Genomic DNA, 22,350 nt, shown 5'->3' on the forward strand with positions numbered 1-22,350 from the left:
CCAACTTTTGTAAGTGGTGATAAAAGCTCACACATTGATTGTATTCTGATCGGAGCCAAAGAGTGGGCTTTGGACAGAGACATGACAAGCTGGGATAGGAATGACGTGACCATCAGACACTCTTCCTCCAGCTACTGATAGAAAGGGTGAACAACATCCTAGATACGCGCAGGGATTCCAACATTGCTATCTCAGGTAATGCAATATCTAAAATCAAATGGCCTGTTTTAATAGAAAAAAACATAGTACCAATTATGTATAATATAATTCTTCCTTTGTTGGAAATAATGCTCGCAGGTAATTATTGAAGGGATCATTAAGAAAATAGCACCATATTCAGGGAAGAAAAAAATGCTGTCTTTAAAGAATCGAAAAATGTTAACAGCCTAGATAAGATCTATTCTAACGCCACCTTTAAATCAAATCCACCCTTATTGGCGGAATCGTTAATGGGTTTATTTAAGAATATAATCTTAATATCTATAATCCTTACATCATGGCGGGCTGCTTTGATTATATTAATTTATAAGAGTGGTGAAAGAATGAACTCCTGAAACTACTGGCACATCTCATTAATCAATGCCTTGGGTAAAATATTCTCTAGCTTGGTTCTGAGAGTGTTACAAGCTTGGATGATGGAGAATGGGGGTATAGATAATTGCAAATCAAGAAGGGCATTGGTGCTTCCCTAAATTGTTTTTTACTGCATTAGAATTAGAGTGCCCGTGCCTGTCCCCTAAATTAACCTTTTCCAAGGACAGATTTGTTAACAATTGTGATCTGTGAAGTGTCGGATCTCCCTCCCGTACATAGCCAAGAAATGGTGCCCACGTGCGTAGGTATTTAGGCATGGTATCTGTTATTAGCTTCGTTATTCTTTCCATCGCAACAATCTCCCATACCTTTACCCACCAGTACGATACTATCGAAACCTGTGGTAATTGTTGTGTGCTCCCATACAGGTGTTTTGCCAGGATTCCCTTGGGATGTCCATCCCTAATTCCTGTTCTCATCACGCCATATACAGAGGTTTCTCTCCCTCTGATGGGTTCTCTAGGAGTCTATAGTATTTGGATATTTTCTCTACCCTCAGCCGTTCCTGCATGGTGAGCTCCAACCCAGTCGGGGCTCTGATGCCTGCTTGTTTCACCCCTCTATCCTTGATCCAGTGCCTAAACTGCCCGTAGTGAAAAGGTTCAGACTCTGGAAGCAAACATTTCTCTTTGCCTTCGTTAAATGTGAGAGGGACATCATCCTTATATAGATACCCTAGTCTAAGCGGGCCTTGCCTTTCCCAATTCATGAACGCCCTTTTGTCCAACCCTGGGGTAAACTACAGGCTTTGAGTGACAGGGGGCTAAAGCGCATTATGAATCCCCGCTGAGGGCCTGCTCTATCCCAATTCCTTAGGGTGCAGCTCGTATTTGCTAGGAGTCCCCCTCCTACTCGTCTAGCCTCCTTTGAAGGAAGAGGGAGGTGGGCACATGGCACAGCATATTGTGACTGTACAATCGCCATCCATTTCGGGTCTCTTCCTGTTTGCGGCCAACCTAACATCTGAGCTATTTGAGATGCGAAAAAATACCCTCGACTTCAGGGAACATTCAACTCACCCTCCACTTTGGATCTAATGAGAAGTTTTCGGGGATCCTTGGAGGTTTATGCACCCATATGAATTCCCCTATTGTTTGAAGTTCCAATAGGTCTCTAGCTGGGATCTTGAGTGGGAGGGCTTGGAATATATAAAGTAGTTTCAGGGGTAGGGTCATTTTGATTGCCAGGCCCAGCCTAACCATGAGATCTCTTGCAGATTTCAATAAATGAGTTGCTCTTTGACCTCTTTCCATAATGGTACGCTATTGGATTTTGTCAGGGCATCATATTTTGAAGTGCTTTTGACTCCTAGATATTGTGTCTCTTGCTGAGCCCATTCGACTGAAAACCTCTGTTAGTTTCAGGGGCCTCTGTGATATTGAGTCCTATACATTTCACGTTATTGATCAGAAAGCCCAAAACCTCTCCAAAGTCTCCCAGCAGGGCTAGCAGCCCTGGCTGAGATTTGAGTGGGACACCAACGAAGCAAAAAATGTCATCAGAATATAGTGCAATTGTATGGGTAGTTCTGCCCTGTGTGATCCCCGCAGTCTAGGGTTTAAGCAGATTTGTTTGGCCAATGGTTCCATTGTCAGGGCGAAGATCAGCGGTGATAAGGGGCACCCCTGTCTGTTTCCCCTCTCTAGGGCTATCAGGGAAGTCCATTTCTCTGTGACTGTCTTTGACAAAGCCACTCCAACAGCCACTCCAACAGTTAGGAAGACAGACTCTTGGGCTGTTATCTAATACTAAGAAACCATTTATGGTACACACAGTCAGGATGGCTCTCCCTTTTCTTTTTTTGACAGTTCTGTGTGTAAAATCTGACTTTAAAAAAGTTGATATACTGTACTGAGACAGTCGTAAGTTGACTTCCCAAAGGTCAACTGTCTATTTACATAAATGCTTTGGCCTACAGGTCGACTCTTTTATGTCGATCTGCTTGAAATTTGTCCAGTCATCAGAAACTCCCTTTTTTCCTTCCCTTTTCTTTTTTCTTATGGCGGATTATCCCGCATATCCACCTTTTTGGCATCTTGTCACCACCCTCTTCCTCTTCATCATTTTGACATGAGAGAGAAATTCTCCATACCCATTTTCACATACTCCTCAGGCTGCTTCTTCCCCCACTCACTATGTTCCTTGCCTCCCATGACATTTTGTATCCCCTCCTCCCATCTAACTTGCCCCACTTACTTCTTCACTTTTTATCTTTTTTCGTCCATCCGCCTTCAGCAACCTGATGTATGTCTAATACTGAAAAAAGACCCCAATGTTGTTAAAGCATTCAGAGTCCATTTTTAAGAGTTTGGTGCAGAGGGGTCTAAAGCGTCGCACACACAGCCCATGTCATTGTAACTGCATTGAGGCCTCCCATAGCACTTAGTTTTGCGTTTGGCCCAGAGTGCACTCCTGGCAGCAGAAGCAGCGGGGAACTATCATCAAAAGTGATATATTCCTCATTGAGGTTGCAGAAAGTAGGGAGATTCATTGTAAACAATAAAAAGGAAAACTGGCTTTTAAGTAGTCCATTATCTGTGTTGCTGCCTCTGTGGCTGTCTTGCTTTTCGCTTTCTTTTTAATTTGGGCTATTAGGTGTTGCTTGCGACACCTATACGTCTAAACCATTGCAATAGAGTACAGATAGGGAGAAATGGTATATGATGAAGGGATACACAGGAATGATATATGGGGAGGGACACAAAGTCTATAGGTGTTGTTTGGTTATGAGCCCACCCATTGACTGCCCATGGCCATGAAAATCCCTAGGGCTATTCCCACCTATTCCTACCTCCCTCCCCACAAAACTCCTCCTCATGGGAAATCTTTGAGCTTGCTTTAATCAAGCCCTAGCATCACACTTTGCACTAAATTGACTGCCAGGGTTCAAAGCAGTCTTTTGAGAGTGAATGACTGCTGGTGTAGTAAAAAACGGCTAACGAGGTCTGCCTTCAGCCACTTCATTTATAAGCACTCTGAGTGTCCTTCTCTGAAGTCCTGTTAAAAAGCCCAAACTAACCAGAGCTCGACAAGCATCGGCTGTATGGAATGGATAATGTATGCTGACCAGATGGAGGAGGAATGCACAGTGGAAATCTTTTTTCCACTCTGTGACCCTCCTTTGTATTGTCACTGCTTCCAAATGGGTCAGAGCATTACATAGAGCTTTAAATTCATTTAACCATACATGCCTATGTTATTCATTCAATTCAGGAGACAATAGTCAAAGTCATGGTTTAAACATTTCATTCTGGGACTTATAGTTTATGACAGGAAAAGCTAGAACTGCACGTCCCTGAATGCAAAGTTTAAACCAGGACTGCATTAAAGTCTCAGGAATGGATTGGAGAATGTTGGCATGTACGTTTAACGCACAGCCCGCATTTAAATGTAGGCAGTGTGCGCTTTGAGTCGAGAATCAAAAAGCTTTAGTAAAGCAATGGAGTGGTTCGATAAAAGACAGCTGCATTTGACCCTTCCTAATCTACTGTGTTGCAAAGTGGATTTCGCTGTGACAGCATGGAGTTTTTTGCTAGAGGAGCCACCGCAACCCTGGTGACGATGACTTGTTTTCATCTCTCCTCTCCTTTTGTTGTTGCAGCCGTAGTCACTGTCGTGGAGCACTGTCTTGTGTTCACCGAGCTCCCGAACTTGCGGTTTTCCAGAGGAGACAGCTGTGTACAAGGCTTCCCAGCACCCTCTTGAAAATTGGTTGTGGGATTTAATGCAGGGTTAAGGCACAGAGAGGAAAAATCCTAACAAAGTTTATTTCCTTGTTTGCACTTTGCTGACATCTACATCATCCTGTTCCTGCATGCCCTAATTAGTTACTGCAGGCGCTCGAGTATTGGGCGTTCAAGTAAGTGTAGGATAGTCTGTGCTCCAGTATCAACTCTTGTGTGCAGGTCTTTTATAATTTCAGTATTACTGTAATTTGTGAGCATCCATGGAAACATTCCCTCTTCCATTCAGGAGATGGTAAACCACACCTCCTTTAGTTTTTTCCATTCTGACAGTTATAGTACTGGATATGGGGAAATCCGGGACTACATGCCCCAGAACGCAAAGTAAAAAAAAGACTGGACTTACATCTCCCAACTCCAAAATGGAATGTGGCATGTAGGATTGTGTGATTAACATACTAGCAATTTTCAGCAGCTCTGTTTTGTTTGGTTGGTTGGTGCTCTACCTATTTAAGGATACATCAAGGTACACAAGAAACCAACCCTAGATCTCATATGTTTCGTGTGTTGCACACCCTCATTTTGCATTAACTTTTTTGCTGGAAAAACTACCATAAATTTTGCTGGAAAAAATGACCATATACTTTAGTTATATCAGCAAGCAAAAGAAACTATTGTCCCTTACATGTCTTTTTCATTGGCTACAGTGTCGTTCAGAGTTGTCTATTGTGCAGAGAAAAACATATTGTCTTGGATTTGGCCAGTTTGTCAGATGTGAAAGGACGGCACTCAATATCAGGGAACTATTAATTGACTCCTATTCACTCCAGCAAAGCACAGACTGACTGAAAGCACCAAATCATAGTCACAGAGAACTCACAACAATTTGGATTACTTTTTTAACCTGTTTTTTTCAGATTATGTAAGCTGAGTGCCACATTCCATGTGGCAGATGCAATGGTGCCTGGTTCCAGAGCCCGCTGGCAAGGTGAAATGTGCTCATGCTGCTTTGCATCAGCCACAGTGCAGGGGGTGCGATAGAGTTCACCTATGACCCGATAGAATGCCTGGAGGGGAGAATTCCTTTATGACCAAATCCGGATCCTACCTGATGCATTTCTTCTCGATTATCCAACTGGAAAAGCTCAAGGTCATCTGTAATATTGGCATACATGTCAGCATTCCCCAGTCTATTCGGGAAACAAAGATCCTGTTATGTTTTTTACTATGCATTATGCTGTTCTTGCAGCCTTAGATTTTCCCATTGTAGATTCCGACTTACAAGTCCCAGAATGCAAAGTAAAAAGAGGACTACATTAGCAACTCCCGAATTGAATGAGCTGTGTATGTACTGATTACTGGATAGCTATGTCCATCTCACACCACTTTGCCAGAGATAAGCTTTATAGTACAAATCACTGGTAATTTGTCCTTTTGTGGAATTTGTTCAGTTGAACCAAAGCTAAAACTCCCCAGAAGTATTAGTTTGACAAATGTAAAGCCAACTACTAGAAATGTCATGTCAGGGGGGACTAATACTTTCAGTATTGGCAAACAGCTCATATGTCAAGTTACATATCCTCTGTAGAGCCCTCACCTGCCATTGGTATGGCCTCAAAACACTTTGACCCGTATGGGTGTGTCAGTTTGTACAGTTCTGGATCTCCAAAGCATTGTATGTAGCCTGTCATTGCACAATACATATCATTCAGTAAAGCATGGCATAGTGATAACTTGTTGACACTTTTATGTTTTGAAGATAGGAGTATTGCAAGCACAATTCTATTGCCTGTCATTAAATACATTTGGCTATCCAATGTTGGCATCTGTCAGCATGCTAGTACTGATGTTGCTTTACGGTCTGTGGTTGGCATACATCAGCATTGTATTGTGTTTCTATGTAAGTCTGAGTCGCGACGCACTTGAATTGTCAGAGGGTAGTCATAAAGCAGGCCCTGGCAATTAATGACAGAATCTGTCCCAGAATACATGCCATGGCAGAGTCACTTGAGAAAGCATTACATAGTGTAAACACGTTTATCAAGGCATATCATAGCATAACAAGGTGCAATAAGGAGAAACCTGGCGTGATACATTTTTAATGCATGAGCAATGACATTGTTACAGCATAACATTGCATGCAGACCGACATGAGGCACAACAACAAAATGGTCTAACCATTGTTGGTATCGCCCAGAATATTAATACTGTGGTGCATGGCTGCAGGGTAGTGTGTAATTGACAATATGCTCATCAGTGCATGTCTTGTTGCCAGCCCTTCAGATAAGGTGCGTATTATGCCTTTTTACGCATGTAATTGTAGCCAATACAGATTATTTTATTTTCTACTGCGTACCGTTTACGCTGTATTTATTCATTTAAAAAAGATACTTTCCACCACTAGATGGCACTGTAGCGTTTCTTTTGACATCAGCAGCATAAAATGTGTTCCTACCCATAACGTCTAATAGCTTAATTTGCTAAAAAGTAAAAAGTTAACTTCAATGTCTTTAGTTGAATGTTCTTTAACCATACATAACAACACAGTGGAGGTTTGTGACGAATCTCCAAACCTAAGTGAGTTTATGGCAGAACTTATTTTTTTGTGTTTTTAAAGCACTGAAAATAAAGTGGTGTTTTGATTTTTGCATCTTATAGTTTTCCATTTAGGATGTGGAAAATAAAGATACAGTGATATTATTTTGGCCCAACATGCTGCTATAAGGATTTACATGTCGTCATGATGCTTTTCTATGCAATTTGTTTATTTTGCAAGTAAACTCTATAGGATAGTATTATTGTAAGTCTTGACACCCAAAACTAAAACGCGCAAGAAGGTGGCTGTGCCCAAATTGAAGACTGGGTTAAAAGCAAAGATTTGCTGTTTAGCGTAAATGTGTGATCCTAGGCAAATAATGTAATCTCACCCTGAATTCAATTGCAACAATTGGAGTTCTTATAAATGATTAAGTTTACACCCTTACAATAGGATAGGACCATTTTAGTGGCTCAAATACTGCTGCATGGAATTGCATTATTGCTGCACTGGCCCTCCCCCAGTCTTGTAACACTGGATTTGACAGGCAGACATAGTCTCGCCAGCCAGTCAGTGTACCAGAGATTCTACTATAGCGGACTGTGGTAGAACCAACATTACATTTTCTCCCCTGTTGCTCCCAGCCACGGAAGTTGCTTGGGCCGTCCAGAGTACTGCCCCGCACTCTGCGATGTCCTGTTTTGCTATGATATTGAGTCTTTCATTGCACACCATCTGCCATTTCAAACTTTCTAGAACCTTCAGGATCTGCAAGAAGTGGGTGTTTCAGACTCAAAGGAGAGAGCAGTTAACTGATTGTAACATTGAAGCTGCACTAGAATAGTCTTATTACAAGGGTTAATGAAGTTAGATGCCCCTACACAAGTTAGTTTGCCACTCCTCCACAGTGTCTGAAGTTAGTGCTTCTCCCAACATTTGAAGGGTTAGCCCACCCTACATTTTAGCCTAGGTGCACCCCTGGATGTGCGCACTTGCATTTTGTTAGGCAGAGAGGTGAGGGAAGCCTTTCCCCGAAACTGGCGACGTTAAAGTTTTACTGTGTTTGTTCAGAAAAATGTACTTGAACAAATGCAGTAAAACTTTAAAGCTGTAACTTTCAAGAAAGTCCTCCATCACCTCTTTGCATATTGCAAAAATATACTAATTGGTAGTTGGTCCCCATACCAGATCATGGGGGGAGGTGGTAGAACAGTGGGGGCAGAGCCTCCAAGTTTGCCCTGCCTATTTTCTGAAGTGCCCCTCCCATCACGACTTAATTCCCCCCGAAATGTAGGTTTTGTTGCGCCCATGCATGGGAGGGAGGTCAGGTAGGTCGGCTCACTCTTACAAGCCACCAGCCACCCCCACTGCTCCCCTCACAGTGTTGAAACAAAGAGGCGGGAGCCAACACATCTGCAATAATTCCTTTACTTGCTGCACCATGGCCTGTTGCAAACCTGTTCTGTAATGTATAATTTATAAAGTTATGCTGGCTGAAGTAAGACGTGTGCTTGCTGTTGGGCTGTACCACGAGGGATGGGCTGTTACCCCATGCAGGGATGAACGGTTCTATTACCCTACACGAGAGTTGCGGGGCAGCCCGGAAACTGAATATATTTGCCATTAGCACATGCTGGGAGGCCATGTGCCACTGGCACATGCAGAAAAGAGATGCTCAGTTAGCATGTGCAGAGAGGAGATGTGCTGCTGCATGTGTACGGAGGCTATGCCAATAACATGTGGAAAGGGAGTATGTATTCTTACATAGCACTTTTAGCCAAATTCCTTCAGCCTTTAAGCACTGTGGTAACAGTTGAATGGTACTTAATTTATTACAGCAAAACCTAGCAGAATGCCAGGGGAGCACTGTTGGGCATTGTGGGGGGGACTGGCGAGGATGTGTTCGAGTCAGGATGAATAAGGAAAGGGGAGGGGGAAAATCGGGTTCACATTTGGCCCCAGTACATTTTGTCAATTTCCAGCACTGACAGTAACTTGTGTGAACGGTCATTCTTCATTATTGCATTTCTTGTAAGAAAGAAGTGACTCCTCTGCGGTCGTCCCTCTGCGCCACACCCATCAAGCTTCAGCAGCCCTCCATGTAATGGGAACTTGGGAAGAGCAGGCCGCCCTCCTGCCCGGTAGCTTTCCACCCTTTCTTTGGATGCAACGTTAGCATGTGCTTTGCCAACAATAGCCTGTGCAGAAGGGAGCACTGCGATTAAGACTGGCAGATAGGAGATGTGCCATTATAGCATGGGCAGAGGAGATGATACGTTAGCACTCGCAGAGAAGAAATGTCCCCTAGTACATACTTAGTAAAGATGTGTCATTTGCACGTGCCAAGAAGAGATGTGCCATTGGTATGGAACAAAAGTGCAATTAGCATGCAGAGTCAAGATATGCCGTTAGCATGTGCAGAGACAGGATGTGGAGTTTGCACATGCTAACTGCACATCCCAGCGCTGCACAGGATGTGCAGTTAGTACATGCAGGGATGGGATGTGCACTTAGCATGTGCAGAGAGGGCATGTCTCATTAGCATGTGCGTAGAGAAGGCGTGTCGTTAGCATGCACATCTCCTCTGCCCACATGCGTGCAGTTAGCACGCATGTACATAGAGCTGTCCCACTAGTATGTGCACAGAGAAGATGCACCGTTAGCAGACGAGAAGAGATGTGCCAATAGCATGTGCAGAGAAGAGATTTGAGGTCACTATGGGTAGAGATATGTCCTGTCAACATGTGCAAATATCAGGCTGGCTAAACAGAACGTGTTCGATCAATACGTGAAAACAATGTCTGCCATTAGCCTATGCATAGAGATGCGCTGTCAGCATGCACATGGTGTAAAAGTGCAATTTACACATGCAAATGACAGATATTTGCTCTTCAAGTGCTAACAGCACATCTCTGAAAATGCTGAAAGCAGATGTGCCTTTACCATGTGCACAGAGTACGTTTCGTACTCGTTAGTATGTGTCAAGAGGAGATGTGTAGCTATCATGTTCAGAGAGTATATGTGCCATTATCAAGTGGAGTGATGTGCTGTTACTGTGTGCTCAGACGGGATGTGCCATTTGCTTGTGGAGTGAAGGGCTCTGCGCAAGCCAAACAACTTACAACTCTTTTGGTCTGCGGGCCTGATTTTACGCATGCATTGGGTATATGTGTTGGATACGTTTTACTCTCTTGCAGAGGAGAGCACTAATTTTTACTCACTTGAAATTGCATTTACTCTCTAATTTGAAAAATCATGCGTAAAATACTCCCACCTCAAAATATTATCTGGAGCACTGCTTATTGCACTATATTGTGCCACCATGCGAGTCTGAATGTTGCTGCAGTTAAGAGTGTCAGTGAGTTGTGGTGGGCTGTCCGAAGGGGGCCCTGGTCAGTTAAGAATTGCATGTTCAAAATTCACACTAGCAAATAACTTATGCCTTTATCGTAGCCTGAGCTAGCAGAACTGTGCATCATATTTCATCTTACTGTGGCAAATCAAAATGCATCATATTGCATCGCTTGCACAACAAATTAATATGAAATAGGGTAGTGATGCAGGTGGATTGTATGTATAGTTTCACTAACATGTCTATATAGCCTCTGCAGGTTGTTGTTTTTTAAACAAGAAGGTAAAACAACAGCTAGTCCTGTAGAGATGATCACTTTATCGGGGTAACTCATTATTTTTGCAGGCTAGCTTTCAAGACCACGGGCCTCATTACGACCCAGGCGGTAAGTTACCGCCTGGGTCGTACCTTTACCACCATGGTGTAAACTATGTTTACGCCATGGTGGTTGGCGGACTTACCGCCCCATTCCGAGGTTGGTGGGGCGGTAAGTCCCCAATCCCCATTTACCCTTCCCCATTCCCATTTTTGCCCCATAGGGCATAATGGGAGTGGGGAAGGCGATAATTACGCCACCGTAAATTACGGTGGCGTAATTAACATCAAGGTCCCTTAGCGCCATGGATTTTAACACCTGCTAAAAGCAGGTGTTAAAACCTCCATGGCGCTAAGGGACCTCGGAATCAGGCGGTAAGGGTCGGCGCTGTTTACGCCGCCGTAAACCCCTTACCGCCTGAGTCGTAATGAGGCCCCACCTGTGCCTCTCCCTCAGGCAGTAATGAGATGACACTGGTTAGCAGAACGTCATCTTTTGAGGCAGGTGTAGAACACCTATTCAGGGTAAGTAAAAATGACTAATAAGCAACATTTAAAGATATTGAGTAATTTTAGGACTTTGCAACCTTCATCCATTGCTTACAGGTACCTATCAATCAGCAGTTTCTCAGCTGGGTAGCCCCTGCTTAGTTTTGGCTATTAGTTGTTATCAAGCCCCACATATAAACTGACACTATTGCATTAAGAGTAGAGTACAGGTAAAAGGGAGCTAACATTTGTGGGTGTTTGGTTTTTTACCAACCCATTGACTTCCTATAAATGTTCTAATCCCTGTGACCATTCCCAGCCACTTCATCCCCCTCCCAGCCCAAAACACATCCTCCTGAGATCTCTGAGTTAGCTTTATCAAGAAGTAACAACAAACATTGCCCTTGTTGTGCATTTCTAAGCAATCTGGTGAGAGCTAATGTTTTAATTTAGTTGTCAATGTGCTACTGGTGTAACATCAAGTCCTAAATGTGACACTGGTGCAGGAAATGTCATAACCAAGTGTATGTTCTGCCCACTTAATTTATATCTGTTGCTTGCACTGAAGTCCTTGTAAAAAAAACATTGACAAAGCCAACACTTTTGGCTTCTGTATAGGTGCTGTTCTACTGTGCAAAGGTAATCACACCATTTTCCAGCAGTTGCCATCTTATTGCCAAGTAGTAAGATTATGGTAGTGCCTTGCAAATGCCTATCCCATGCCTACACACAAAAGTCCAAACTGTTGGCTTTGCCAATGATTATTTTAATGAATATAGGGTGATAAGGATAGAGCAAATGAGCTGGCAACGTCAAGGGAGGATTACAGAGGCAGCACATTCAGATGGTCTTACCCTGGGAGATCTGCCCTAGTGATAAAAACACACTCCCCTGCCAGGAACACAAAGTGAGGGAATGGGCAGTACAGTTATGGGTACCACCTGTTTGATGGTGCACACAACCCCCTCAAAACAGTCTGATGTGTTCAGTGCATTTTATCCTCAAACTTGAGTGCAAACTCGATCTTTTGGATGAAGTGTGATTGTGTCAGTTGCTAGATTCTCCTGTATACTCACTATGCAACTTAGAAGTGCTGTAAAAATGTCATGACCATTGCGTTTGTACCCCTCTGTGCCGTTCCAGAGTTCCCTGTTTCAATGGTGCTGTGTTTTGAGTAAACTGACAAAGTCAAACTAGGGGCCAAGAATATTTAACTTTTTTCACTTTAAAAATAAAAGATGTGTTGCCATTTCTAAGCACCTGTAGATTGACTAGACTTCATAATTAGAAAGTGTTGCATGTTTTGAAATCATTTTGAGATGGTCAAAGTTCTGTTTTTCACCGATTGAAAATAACCTTAAGGTAGGCCACACTTGATACAGTGGGTATCTATCATGCAAAACGTGTTTAAAATGGTTCAAAACAGTGTTGAACACTAGTAGTAAGGTGGGATACCTTCCATCAAGCATGTCAGTTGACAGGTGGTCCCGCCCCTTTGCCATGTCCCTGAGCCCATATAAATTTGACAGAACCCCAAAAACTGTAATTGACTCCCACAATTTTATATATAAATGTTATATAAAATTGACAGGAACCCCGATGTAGCGCATACATTAAAATGTATTTGAGCCACTATAAATTTGATTGTACCCCAAACATTGTTTATATACATTTTATATTAATTATATATTAATTGGCTTGGGTAGCACCACATGTCCCTTTCCAACTCCTACAGACCACAGTGGAGGCGGATGGGAGGATGGTGGCAAGAAGGGGATTGATGGAAAATAGAGAAATATGCATTAGCAATACATATGCCCCGAATCAAGACAGAGCGGCTTACTTCAAGAACCTATATAGCAAAATGAGCCCGTACCTGGAAGGAGTGGGGGGCGGTGATATGGGGAGATGACTTTAACTGCACGCTGGACCCAAGGGTAGGCAGGTCAGACAGGAAATCAGAAAAACACACCCCCGCTGCCAAAACCCTAAAGACCCTGTTGATAGACCTCCGGCTAGAGGATATGTGGACGCTACACCACCCACACAATAGACAGTATTCACATTACCCTGCCCACACAACTTGTACACACGGTTAGACTATATGATTGCCTCACAGGAGATGATGACAGAAATAGTGTGATCAGAGTACAAAACAAGGGTCCTTTCGGACAACTCGCCATTGGTCTTAACATGGCAATATCTGCCTCCAAGGGCTTGGATCCCAATGTGACAACTCAGTGCTGAAGCATTGAAAGACAGTGTTCAGGGAGGACCTGAGAGAAGAAATTACAGAATACTTTGGAAATAATACTGGGAGTGTTGAATCGGCTGGCACTCTATGGGAAGCATTTAAGGTAGTGGTGAGAGGATCGACTATAGCCAAATCCAAAGGGCTTCAGGGAGGCATACTAAGGGAACTGCAAAAGGCAGAGGCGAAACTAGAGACAGTTTTGGGTAAAGGAGGTAACTCCCGGGAAGATGCTGAAACCATAAGCCAATTGCAGCAGGAATGCGCAGGAGATTGTGCAATCTAAACTACAGGAAATACATAAAGAGGCAACACGCGGGGGAGACAACCCGGGGAGATTGCTAGCATGGTTGTATAAAAGTGAGACCCCCTGACCAACGATCAGTACAGTAGTAGGGGAGAGTGGCCAAATATTGGATACCCAAGAGGGCGTGAACGGAGAGTTCTTCGAATACTATAAACGATTGTACAGGGAAGAAGGAGGGAGTGAAAGTAGCGAGATAATGGAAAAACTAGAGGATATTGGCCTGCCAAAAATTATTGCTGAAGAATGAAAGGACCTAGATGACCCAATTACGTTGGAAGAATTAGAAGCGGTGGTTGAGCAACTACCCTCCAGTAAGACCCCGGGAGCGGATGGACTCCCCAGTGAGTTTTACAAAATGTATAGGAAAGAAGTGCTTCCCTTGCTGCTTGCGATTTTAAATGAGGCATTTGAAGCAGGGATGCTGCCAGAATCCCTGAGAGAGGCGATCATTATCCCACTCCCCAAACCCAATAAGCCAAGCACGGACTGCCGGTCGTATAGACCGCTGTCGATGCTGAACCAGGACAGCAAGATGCTCACGGCTGTGTTGGCAAATAGAATGCGACAGATTATAAGCAGATTAATACACCCTGATCAGTCCGGGTATGTCCCGTGCAGAAGCATATCACACAACCTCAGACGACTCCACCGGGTCATAGAGCACACAGCAGGAGACTCGAGCAAGATTGAAATTGCATTGCTTGATGCAGTGAAGGCCTTTGACTCTGTCAAATGGCCTTGGCTGATGGCAGCTCTAAGAAAATATGGGATGGGGCCCGGGTACCTTAAGTGGGTGAAATTACTGTACAGTTCACCGCTAGCCAGAATTTAGACGGGAGCGATCATCTCGGATAGGTGGCCACTCAGTAGGGGCACCAGACAAGGATGTCCTTGGTCCCCGCTGTTGTACATCCTAGAATTTGAACCCCTGGTGATATACTTGAGACAGCAATACGAGGAAGTCGGGATTTACACAAAAGGGGGACCACACTTTAATCTCATTATATGCAGATGACATGTTACTATACTTGAGATACCCTGAGGAAAATCTTCAAAACATTCTATAAGTAATGGAGCGATTTGTGTTGCTCTCTGGCATTGCAGTTAATCCTAAGAAATCGTGCATATTACCCCTGGGGAGGTATTTAGTGGTCCTGCGGGAACAACTGCTAGTCTTACAAATACCATGGGAGACCAGCACTTGCAGATACCTGGGGATTGACATATATCATACGGTGGAAGCAGAATATAAACACAACACTGAGAGAGCGGTAGTGAACATTGAAAATAGCATGATGTTCTGGACTAAGCTCCCCTTGGCCATGATGGGGAGGGGGGCACTGTTGAAGATGTTGTCTTGCCTAGGCTACTACATTATTTTGGTAACATACCATACATGAAACCAAAGCGCTTCTTTGTCAAACTTCAGAGCATATGCAGGGGCTTTATTTGGCATGGAACTAGGAACAGAATTGCTTTGGAAGTTGCAGAACACGTATGATAAAGGGGGTGTAAAATTGCCTAATTTTGAGATCTATTACTTGGTCAGTCAACTGCAATATGTGGTCAAATGGTTGATGGAAGACTCTACATCAGCGTCCAGACTGTTGAGATTGGAGAGTGCACCGTTTCTTCTGAAAAAAGTGATATGGCTGCCCAAATCTGAGCTAAAAGGGCACCCGGGGATGTTGGGATTGGGATGGAAGATATGGCGCAAAGCTTGTTAGGTCATGGAGAACCCAACCCTGTGTTTTCCGCAAGTGCCGCTAGTGGCATTGACTGGAGGAGACGTGCAACTAAGGAAGACAATTCGAAGGCACTGGGAACCGGTGGGGATAGCAACGGTGGGAGGCATATGGCAGGAGGGGGAAGTAAAGTAATTTGGGGTGCTGGCAGAGGAAACAGGTCTACATGTAGGGCAGTATATTACTTACACTAGAATGGTACGGCGGATCAGAGAGACATGGCCTGAAATAATACCGGAAGATCAACCTGACACGCCATAGAAACGATATATGACATAGCAGAGGGAGATCATCAGATTTCTCGAATCTATGAGCTGCTGATGTCCAGGGTGGGAAAGGAAGTGGCCCAATTAAGACAAGATTGGGAAGAGGAAGCCGGGGAACTCATGAGTGACGGGCTATGGGAGAGGACTCAAGGGTACCATAAAAAAGTGTCTAGGAACGTGAGGCTACAACAAATACAGCTACATGTAACCCACGGGGCATACATGACCCCCCAGATGATAGCTCAGTTTAAGAACACCGAACGACAAACATGCCCCAAATGCGGGGAAGAAAACGCAGGGATGAAACACATGTTTTGGGGATGTTCAGAAATTGGGAAGTTCTGGGGAGAAGTAGCCCACCGATTACATGAGAAAGGAATTAAGCTAAACGTGGAATCAGTGTGGGCATGCATGGTAGGGGGGTTCCCTAGACCGCGCCAACTTAAACATGTGAGCAAGATTAAGGACTTGGCATATATACTTGCCAAGCGCAGAATTGCTATGAGGTGGAAGGCGTGCAACAGACCGAGGGTAGAAGTTTGGTGGAGTGACCTCCAGAGAAATGGACCAAAGCCGAAACGGCCGTGTGCCATGAAGCGGGAAGAAGGGGAGGGGAGGAGGAAGCAGAAACCCTGACGCCCTGGAAACACTTACCGGCCACATTGTATGGGTCTACCCAGGACTGCCTAAGCGATCAGGAAACTTTGGAGAATACAGAAGGGGAGGTTCCCCCGGAGGAAAGAGAAGCAGAATGTGAAATGGAGTAGGCTCGAGTTGGGGGGAGGGTACGGGGTAAGCGGTAGATATTTAACGATATGTACATGATGCTAAAGTGTTATGATAACTACTGCTGGTTTTGTTGAATATTGATTGTTTGATGTAAAAACCAATAAAATTGATTTAATAAAAATGATATATAAATTGGATAAGAACTTGAACACATTGAATATAAACAGGTATAGGTCTATGGGTGGTTCCAAGGCTATGAAGCTAGCAGGGGTGGGGTCTCACAACATGAATATATGATATGATATCACAGGTTATTTATAACGCGCTTAATACCCAGAGGTTTCTAAGCGTGGACCCGGGGATCAAACCTGTGTTGCTCCGTGTCATCTTGCTTCCAAGGTGAGCATGTTGCCCCTGAGCTATCCTCTCGAGACCGTATAGCTGTTGTTGTAGCCCTTGAAAACACATGCGCTCTTCAGACTTTTTTGGGGCTAACCAGCGTGTTGTCAAGGAAAGTGTAATTATGAACAGCTACAGCTACGATTATGAGAAAACTCCCCTTGGCAGATCCAGTGAATCTAATGAGAGTTATACACTCTACTATCGTATGGGTGTATGCAGCAGTCTTGATGCAATGGAGGACTCTCAGAATGTGATGGAGGGCAGTAAAGTGGGGGAGCTCTGCAAGAACATGGGTACATTTTCTGTCAGAAGTCAACCACCTCTCATCGGCACTGCCATGGAGCAGTCTATTGGAGATGGCATTGAAAAATCCCTCAGGCGACTGCAGCTGTAAAGATGGCTAATTTGGAAATAGCTGCCAGTGATGATGTCGTGGTTCTCTAGCAGCCCCTGGGCGTGGAGCTCACGCGATCATGTTCATGTAGAACCTGAAGACTACGGATGTTTATCCATGGTCATACAGATTGATGCAGTTATGGTGACTGAGAGTGACCCCAAAACCCTAAAGATTGGGAAAAACGAGGGGTCATTGAGCCTGAATATTGGACAGCGGGTCAACGGGTGGGTATATTTATAAAGCACTTTTTTGTATTTTGTAGGGTTGTGACAACCAGCCCAGCATTAAAACAATGCATTTCTATTTTTGTCTAGGGCCTCTAACTGATCAAAAGGACGTCAATGAGGAGAGCCAAGCTGTGGAAGACACTGTCAATATTTATTGAGTTTTTTGTTTAAATCAAATTGCAAACCTGGTTAATTGCAATAATAGCCTATGTAAGGAATGTATTTTGCTAATTGACACTGTACACAGCTATTGTGACCTGGGTTGTGTGAGAAGTCTGAAGGTGTCTCCCTAGCTAGTCCCTGGGGATCTGTCATCCAGGTGGCCAGGACACGGCCATCGCTATTGGATCCAGTTCCTGGGGGTGGACTAGTGATGGAGGATCACCTGGATGGGGGGTCATCGGGGAGTGGGAGTGGGACACGGATGGGTGAGATGCAGTATCCCCCTTCTTTCAAAACCTTTTCCCCATCCTACGATGTAGGACATTCAAACCCACTTTCACAGGACACACCGGAGAACGGACTAACACCAGAGCCTTTTACCTGACATGTCCCAATACAAGGGTCAGGCAAAGTCAAGCAATTGATCAGAATCACACACACCTGAAGGACCTTTCCCTTCCCCACAGGGATAAAAGGTGGAGCCAGAGAGCACAGTACAAGCACAGCAGAGGGCACAACGAGACGGCTAAGCAGGCATGGCAGTTCAAACAAAGGAGAAAGGTGGCAGGAATCAAGAGGGTGGCAAGGATAGAAGTGACTTTGCCCTTTTTGTCCCAGACCAGCAGAACCTTCGAGGAAGAAAGCCTAAGACCGCAAACAATAGCACAAGTGTCTTGCAAAAGATGTCAACGGTACACAGGGCAAGCCTATGCCGATAAGCAGGAACGAGGGAAGCTCCTGCAACCGAGGTACTGGCCTTGACTCCAATGAAGAGGAAAGCCAAGCAGTTCAACACTGCAGGTTAGTCGAGGGGAGAACCGACAAGAACCGGGCTGTGTTGAATGAGAATCGCAAAGTGGCAAATTTGAACCAAGTTCAATGAACTGTGAAAGAATTGTAACGAGTGTTAAAGGGGAGACCAGCTGCAGAGGGAAATCAGCACTATGTGGGTGCTAACTCGAGAGACTCTGGTTGATCCCCATGTGAGTGAAACTATGGGTAATAGAAGGCCATAGGAGAGTCGCCGAAAGAGGTCAAAGTGGTCATACAGGAGGTCTAGTAAAATCCCTGTACAATCGAAAGAGTTTGATCTACACATTGGGTGAAAGCAAGGGAAGTGAATCCCACCACATGAGAAAGCAAGGGAAGTGAATCCCGTAACCGTCTGTGAATGTGAGGTTGGTAAGAGTAAACCCAACCTAGGGATGCTGATGAGAAGGGGGCAAGTCTAAAGTCCCAAGAAACAGTGTTCACAAGAGTGAACCCGGCAGAGGGTTGTCCATGTTGAACTGTTAAAAAGAAGGACATTAAGATTGTGGAAAGAACACTTTTGTTTTAACTTTTTTTTGGAACCGGAGAGGCCCTCGAAGCGACAGAACATAGCTATCAGGGGTCTTGTTATCATTAAAGATCTTTCTAGGGATTCTGTGCCCAGAAGAGGGGAAACCCGGGGTGAAAGTCATCATCCAAAGCCTATGGAAAAGAGGCTGTGTATTTGATTTGTTCGTTGAATATGTCAGGTCGGGGGGACGCTGTTGTGCACTGTCAAGATGGCCGCCTGAACTGCAAGCTCCCGCTCCGTCATAAAATCCTGCAATTAATTAATCCTTTTCGGAGCCGCCGTTGCACTCCAGATTCCAGGTGCAGAAGCGCTATAGACCCGTCTGTGGGCCCTTCTAATCCTGACCTGCTGCGGTGTGGAATTCTGGAGTTGTGGAGGTCAGAGATTTTGCCGGCCGATGCTGCGGACGCGGCCTGCCTGAGAGCTCTGGGCGGTAACAACTGCAGACTGAGGTCGCAGCCTGCCGCTGGGCCGTGGGGGACGGGGCCTGTGGATCCGGCCCGCGCTCTGGGCTAGGCGCAGAGTATTGGAATGCTCCCTGCCGGTACGGGAGGATTGGCGCCTCTACTCCACGACATTGCTACTGAAGGACTCCAGCAGCCTGACCAACCTGAGGTGCCCCGGTCGAGAGCGACACAGCGGCTATCCCCTGCAGAGCGCTGGAACTGGGCGGATTTGAGGACGACCCTCGGTGCACCCAGAGACGGGGGACTCCAACACCACTATCGGGTAAGAGGCCCCAGCGACTGGCTGCCCGGGAGACACGGCTTGCCCGCGCTGCTTTGGGGAAGTGTCTTTCCTGGACGCCGGGGCTCTGATCCTCCCCCCGCGTACCCGACTCACTGGGGAGATAATACGGCTGGTAGCCGAGGTCCGCGGCTACAGTAGACCCGGCTGCGGATCCAGCCTGGAACGATTGCACAACTGGGCACACCAGATTGCACAACATTACGAACACTGAGCGGGTGTCGAGCCCACGGCTGAGGCCTCCGGCCGGCACCCGGTCCCCTTACTACGCTGGAGAAAGACTGTGCTCCTGCTTACCAAAATTGCTACCCGCTGACCTGTGCTATGATCGTGGTTCGGGTTCTGCCGGCCCTCCTCTGCTTGCGTGCCCCACTTACATCCTCTGCTGACTACCCGGAGGCGACCCCCTGATCGGAGCGCAGCTCTGCAGATAGGGGCAAGATAGACAAGGATCCTTCTGTGGCGGGATAGCATAGGACACTGGCAATACTCAAGTGCTCCTTAGAACCATTCTATTCAGAGCGTTATTTGGTAATTCGTGGGAGGATACAGTCCATCACAGTTGGCACGCCGATAGTCAGGCGATAGTCAGGCGATAGGGTGGAGTCCGGGGCTTGAACTTGCAGCAAGTAGACACGTGCTACGTGCTACGGCCAGGGAAAAGATATCTTAGCACAGCATACCACGGACAGTAATATGGGGGAACCTCAAAAAACTGGTAAGGCGGCCAAGACCCCCAGCAACAAAAAGAAAGGCCCTATGGATGTATTTATGGCCAGCCACACACAATCTGCTGTGAACAGCGAGAAAGAGGACAGACTAACAACTATAGTGCAAGATGGATTCCGGGCCGTCAACACAAAGCTTGATGACATTGTGTCCACCATTGGTTCCCTGAAGGCCAGGGTGGACAAAGAGAGTGCACGTGTAACTGAAGCAGAACACAAGGTAAGCACCAACGAAGATGCGATTGCACACCAAAGTCAGGATATCACCCAACTAAAAGAGGCTATGTCCAAAATGCAAAATAAGTGTGAAGACCCCGAATCCAGATACAGACGCAATAATATCCGTGTGGTGGGCGTGGCGGAAACTTTCGGGAAAGGCCAAATGGAAAAACAACTTGAACTGCTCCTTAAGACGATATTCGGCCAGGATGCATTTTCTGAACACTTCCTGATCGAGAGGGCACATCGCACACTGGCCCGGTCCCTAAGCCAGGAGCCCCGCCACGCACAATAATTGCCAGGTTCCTCAACTATAGGGATAGGGATTTGATTCTGCGTATGGCTAGGGAGGCTGGAACAGTACAACACGATGGAAACCGGATTCATATATACCCTGACTTCTCGGCTGGTGTCCGGGTGAGTAGAAGATCCTACGAAACAGTAAAGAGACTCCTAAGGGATCGGCAGATACCATATGCTCTAATGTTCCCCGCCAAGATGAGGATTCAGCATGCGGGCAGGGCACATTTTTTCGAGTCTCCAGCTGAGGCCACACATTACATCGAATCTTCTATACCCCTCCCACCCAGAGGGGGCAGACCGGCCCAAAACAACAGGCCCAGGCCAGAGGATTAAGGTACTTTCCTAACTATGCGCTGTCTGTACTGTTATACCAACAGGGCCACAGCCCTGGCAGTTCCTTGAACACGGCGGCTCCACTCTATATGATCGACAGAGTTGTGGAACGATTGGGAGGCCATGTGATGCAACACGGCTTCCCCTGGAATGATCCAAGAGTTATTCTGGGCACATCGTCGAGTTGGGGTTGACGATGAGGGTGGGTGGGCAAAGCAAGGGAAGGGGAATCGGTTGTTCTTTGATCACCTTGCAAGGAGTGACCCAGGTTATGGTTTGACTATGGGTATCAAGTTGTTCAATGTTAAGAAAAAAGTGGATGCATTTGGATCGGCGCTGGTCGGCTGGCGCATACGATACTATATTAAGGGTCATGAAATCAGAAAGATTTGCCGCTAGTAGCACTGGTGACGGGCTAATAATAAAACTGCTTACTTGGAATTTGAGGGGTCTGAATAACCAGGGTAAGGTCAGAAAAATTGATAATTATGTTACCAGACATGACCCTCGGATATTAATGTTGCAAGAGACACATATGATGGGGAACAGCAACTTACACGTACTGCCCAAATGGGGATCTTAGCGTTACTACACAGACTACTCCACACAGGCCAGGGGTGTGATCACCCTTATACATCCAAGCCTGGGGTTCTGCCCAGATGGGCATAAGGTGGATCAGCAAGGAAGATATGTGGTGGTATGGGGCAGGCTCGCTGGCCAGCAAATGCTTCTAGTTAAGACATATGGGCCTAATATAAACGACCCTTCGTTTTACGTAAACATTTACCAACTGATCGCCGCCAATGGGCTATCAAATGTGATATGGGGTGGGGATTTCAATGTGGTAATTGACCCTGTATTAGATAGGTCCTCCAAGATCCCTAGAACCCCCAGTAAAACATCCTCCACCCTGAGTAATATCCTTACACAGCTGTCGATGGTAGATGCCTGGCGTATGATGCACCCTGGAGACAGACGATACACTTACTACTCCTCGGTACACAACTCCGAGTCCAGAATAGACTACTGGTTTGTCACATCGAACATGTCCCCTGCGCTGCAGAATTGTGAAATCTTGCCCCGTACATTCTCTGACCACTCCCCAGTGATGATAGAATTTAAAAGCCAGGAAAAACCTTGTCCCGCTCGTAGATGGAGAATGCCGAGTGGTATGCTGGGTGACCCCGGGGTGGTGGAAACACTACATGTCGAGATAGCTGAAT

The 22,350-nt window shown here is 45.6% G+C and overlaps 1 protein-coding gene across 1 annotated transcript in view; it reads right to left on the reverse strand.

The window, feature by feature from the left end:
• LOC138467255 (uncharacterized) overlaps positions 1 to 22,350 on the reverse strand; it is a 1,232,016-nt gene that overhangs the window by 227,302 nt on the left and 982,364 nt on the right. The gene's annotated exons all lie outside the window — the stretch shown is intronic.

Source organism: Ambystoma mexicanum, chromosome 4q (genome assembly GCF_040938575.1).
Source record: "Ambystoma mexicanum isolate Mex_15411 chromosome 4q, UKY_AmexF1_1, whole genome shotgun sequence".
Classification (NCBI taxonomy): Eukaryota; Metazoa; Chordata; class Amphibia; order Caudata; family Ambystomatidae; genus Ambystoma; species Ambystoma mexicanum.